General features: G+C 46.2%; 1 pseudogene; it reads right to left on the bottom strand.

Annotated features, from left to right (window-relative positions):
* Window positions 1-1,001: 1,001 nt before the first annotated feature.
* LOC144112580 (uncharacterized) lies at window positions 1,002-1,491 on the bottom strand (annotated as a pseudogene).
* Window positions 1,492-4,863: the final 3,372 nt, after the last annotated feature.

Genomic DNA, 4,863 nt, shown 5'->3' with positions numbered 1-4,863 from the left:
AGCCCGCCCGATGCAGCATCCAGCCCCCTAGTGGAGATCAGTGGAATTGGCAAAGTGGGAGCGTGACCTCTGCGATCAGCTCCGGCCAAGGTCTAGTAACGTTGGCTCCGGCCGTCCCATTCGCACGGAGAGAGCGTAATCGGAGAAAGCGGTGTGACTGCTCCTCTCGCCGCACCGTGGCGCGCGCAACCCAAGGCTCGCTTTCCCTGATGCGGACGGGCGCAGAGGACAAAAACGCAGTTTTCGCAGTCTGTGTGTGACGCGCACTAGAAAATTATCGCACAGGACAAGTAGCTGACTGGTGCAATTAGGCAATTGTTTTTTTTTTTCAAATTATGACGCAGACTTAGTACCGGGGTGAGGCAGATCGTCATGAGAGCGTTCGTTTAACGACACGCAGGCAATTTTCTTTATTTCTGTAGCCGTGCATGGTTTCAAAACACGGAACATTTTACAGCTGAGCGGAGAGGATTATTCTAATTCTGCAGTTCTTTTACACATCAGTTTAGAACCTGAAATTACTTTTTATATATAGAGATGAAGGAGTTCTGTCAGTTTTCCTCTAGAAATGGTACGAATGTGATTTGTACTTACATGCGTGTAATATATATTTAGCTTTCAACGCTTGCAGATGCCACTGAATGCATTGTCCCACTCAAATGTTGGGTTTCCTTTTTATGGATGGCTCTTGTGACGTGTTCAAATGTATCATATTTTACCCCAATCCTGCTACAGCCTCGAAAGAGGCTAGCAGTTTCCCAAAATAAATAAAAGCCTGCAATGCATAAGGCTTTTTTAAGTTGTGTATGGTTGGAACTGAGGCGAATTTAGTCTCGTTTTTTTTTCTTTCCTGCGCGGCAAGCAAAAAAGAGGGTTCAAAGCGCCAAAGCTACAGCTTGGCAGGAGGACAGATAAAACCATTTGAGGATAAATGAGATTTTATTTACAAAGACAAAATCGGGGCCATATTGTTCGGCATCCGTTTTTACATTGTGTTTATTTTAAACACGCAGCACTTTCCTGTGCAGTGGCTTGCAGGCCAGCTTTTTGCGGTAAGCAGCCCTGTCTGTCACAGTAGCGCCGACATTGGCTAAGAGTGGCCTCATGAACTTATCAAACACTACAGATAGTGTGCTTGAGGCGTGGTCATCCCTTGCTGGGCAAACGAAAAGGGGGCACAGCTCTAGTCGAGGCAATAACAGTTCAGCCAGCTGCTGACACACGTTGCTCTTTTTTATGTGCGGCAGGGCAATGTCAACAGCCTTCTTAACGGTCACAAGGACCGTAACAAATTCTGACCCTTGATTGCAGGTAAATAAGCCCCATCAGCAGGGGACTGGGTCCATCCAACTGGTGGAGGAGAGGGCAGAAGCTGCATGTCCTCCGCTCCTCAACTGCTCTCGCCACGAACCCTGCTATATAAGCGATGCTGGCATTTGCTATGGTTGATGGGGGCCGCTGCACTGAGATAGAACATACCCATATTAGTATATGGAGTTAGACATTCTGCAATGTATTCCCATTTGTGAGAGCACAAAAAAAAACAGCTTTTGGCACTAAGCTATAAAAATTTCCGCAGAGCAAATTTTAGACAGCGTGTAGAGACAAAGCTTGTGCATAAACCAAATATGACATTTATCATGTCGCCGCTCAACATGCATTCCCTCAAAATTTTCACATTTTGGGCATGGATACCACTCAGTTGTTATAGCCTTGACATAACGTGAAATGATCGCTTTTTGGTGGCACTTCACATGGGTGGAGTAGGTGAATGAGTGTGCACTGAAGAGGCATCGCTTTCAGGGATGTGAAGAGCTCGTCAATGTGCATCACAAAATCTTCAGTTCCCGTGAACCTGAAACAAAAATATGCACACTATTCATATCAGCCAAATATATGTATTAGACAAATCGCTGTTGGCTGCAAAAGAACAGCACTAGTAGTCCAGCGAGGCAGCCAAGCGTAAGCTCTTGAGAAACATTTGATTATACCCCGCTGGGGCAACTTGCGCTGTCTCGGTCGAATCATGCGTGTTTTCCCGTGCTGTTGCTTCAGCCGGAACATCAAGTTCGGAGGACGTCACATTAGGGAGGCACCATGCATACTGCAATACATCTAAAACAGTTACCACCACTACTAAGCAGCAGCCACATAAAAGCAAGAACTGCTTGTAACACATTGCCCATCGGCACAGCAGGATTTGCGTGCTCGTGTGTTCTGAACTGTAAAAAATTCCAGTCAGCAGGCAGGCTACAGCACTAGTAGCTGCTCGCATCGTGAAATCTTAGTTGTGCATGGGCCTGAAATGTGATAAGCTTTCTATTTTGAAACAAGAGACAACCAGTTTACAACTATGAGCACTTGTCCCGGAGCTCAAATAACATGCACCTACCTCAAAACAGTCTGTCCGTTTTCAATGTTTGAAGCTTGGAAAACTTCGTAGGTTTCAGCACTAAGAAACTTTTTCCCGCTCCTTTTACAGGCATTGTAGAAAGTTTCGAGGTAGTCTGGGAACTCCTTCTCCAGCCATTGTAGGCGTTCGTCGGTGGCGCAAAAAAAGTGCATTTGGTCAGGCTTTCTCATATGCACATGTGCTGTTCGGTTGGCCACATTGTGGATGGCAAACGACTTCTGCGTCATCTTCATAAACAATATTGTTGCGTCTGCGTTCCTGAACTGTTCTGCCTGAGGGTGGTAACTGGGGTATTCTTTCAAAAAAGAAAGCGCCGAGATAACAGCTGCACTGCTCTTCCCACATGCATCTTCTCAAAATTAGTTGGCTCTATGTGCTTCTGTGTCAGGAATCGAACTGGTTTCACAATCTCGTTTTTTTGAAGGACATAGAGCTGCTTCACAAACTCTCCAGTTATTGGCTGTCTGCCATCTGTCATTTCCCCGTCCAGAAGAAGGTCTCGCACGTTTCTTCATAATATGACACTGGTCAAAGGACAAGAGTAGGCTTCTTTCTGGATCACATGGATGACTGACCACTGGCTTGAAGGAGCCATTGCCCAGGTGGCGCATCACTGTAACATTTATCTTGTGCTTATCCGTGACGGTCCGGACGACGTAGAGGCCACACTCTTCAACTTCAGGGATCACTTCTTTTGTCAGATGATACAGGAGCTTGCCACTTAATCGGTTAGTGAAGAAAAGCCGCAAGGAATTTTGTACGACGTGGACAGGCCTGTTGCAACGAAACACAGCAGCTTGTTGGCAAGCGCGATGTTGTTTTCATTCTTTCCTGTCCCAGCGTCTTCTCTCACAGTTCGCTGACCAAAAAAGCAGTCCATTTTACGATCGTAGATGTATTTGGAGCTTATAGCCATTTTATCCACAATAATTGAGGAAAACCGCGCTTGCTCTTTCAGTTGCCCCACCTCTTGCTTCAGGCGTTCTTTCATTAATGGTGTGATCCCACTTTCACGGTTGGATTTGCCAACATAGCGAAGTAGCTTGTTTTTTGAAGGCAATTTCAACAGTCCTCTGTTGCGTTTGTAACGGTATGCCTTAGGGGACAAGTAGTACAAAACTACACATTCCCGGACAAAGTCTGGAGACCACACGGGCCGTTGCCTTGACGCATTGGCGATGTGTTCCGCTAGGCAGTCTTCTAAGCAGAACTGGGCTGTGCCTACCTTGTCCAAGCACTTTCTCAACGCCGAGTAGAGAGTGTGGTTTTCAAAACCACTGAGCTTCTTTTTTAGGCGGCTGTTTTCTCGCTGCAGTCTCCCGATAGCATCTGCTTTCCTGAACAATTGCACTCTCATTCGGTTTATATTCCTTGAATCCGACTGCTTGCGCGGAAGAAGGTCATCGGTAGTTTGCGTTGCGCAATCAAGTGCCTCACTAGACCACTGTAATTCACCGACTGCATCTTGTGCACTTGGTTTCTCATATCCTGCACCTTTAGGACTTGCTTCTTCATCTCCTAACAAGGGTGCATTAATCAGGCTATCTTCATACACTACATAAAACGAGCAGGCAGAAGTTGCCGAATGGCTGTGCTTTTTTCGCGACCACAGGCTGAACCGGCAGCTTCATCAGGGCCGCTCGATAAATTTGATGCCCTTTCTTGGTTTGGAGTAGAATTCTGCGTCAATCCCTCCAACTTACATCTTTTTTGTGGCTGCTGTGGCTGCATGTAGCTTGGGTAACCCGCGGACACGCTCGGAACAGCATCCCGTTTCAGGCGCCGCAGCTTTGTGGACCCCTAAGTATAATCCGAATCTAAAAAGTGAAGGCTGCAGACGACACTGCTAGCAGACTTGTCATTTGGGACAAAATCTTTTCTTGATATGGCCTTCAGCCATGCTTGGCGGCGATCACCATTCGCGGGAAATTCGTGAAAACTTATTTCAAGTTTTTTTTTTCTGTCAGAGTGGAAGAAATGTACGCAGCAGTACATTTATCTGAAAAATACAGAAGCAGATAGGATTGTGGTGCGGAGCTCATGACAGAGAACCGATGCAGTTTTCATCATAAAGCAAATAATTTAATTGTGGGATCACATTAGCTACACGAAACCACTCGCACCTACCAGGAAGGCATGCAACATAGCAAAACAAAGCCCAGCGAAAAGTTCTCGCTTCAAGAGCAAAAAAGCAGAGCTCAGAACTTCTGACTCTCGTGGTGACGTATAAACAATGCACGAGCGCTCATCGTAATTAATTATGTTGTTCGAGCCAAAGAGACCTTCTCTGTAAAGTTGCTGCCCAGTACTTTAAAAATCGAGTGAAAGGCACAAAAAGCATACCCGAGTTTCGTCATACAGCGCGGCAACTTTTGCAACACACACACAAACAAACCATTTAGCACGATGGCATGCAATCTGGACGAAATGTTCCGCGGTAAAAGCCTCGG

The sequence above is a fragment of the Amblyomma americanum genome, unplaced genomic scaffold (assembly GCF_052857255.1).
Source record: "Amblyomma americanum isolate KBUSLIRL-KWMA unplaced genomic scaffold, ASM5285725v1 scaffold_425, whole genome shotgun sequence".
In the NCBI taxonomy this organism is placed as follows: Eukaryota; Metazoa; Arthropoda; class Arachnida; order Ixodida; family Ixodidae; genus Amblyomma; species Amblyomma americanum.
Note: the sequence above shows the minus strand (reverse complement) of the source record. Positions and strands in the feature narration are given on the sequence as shown.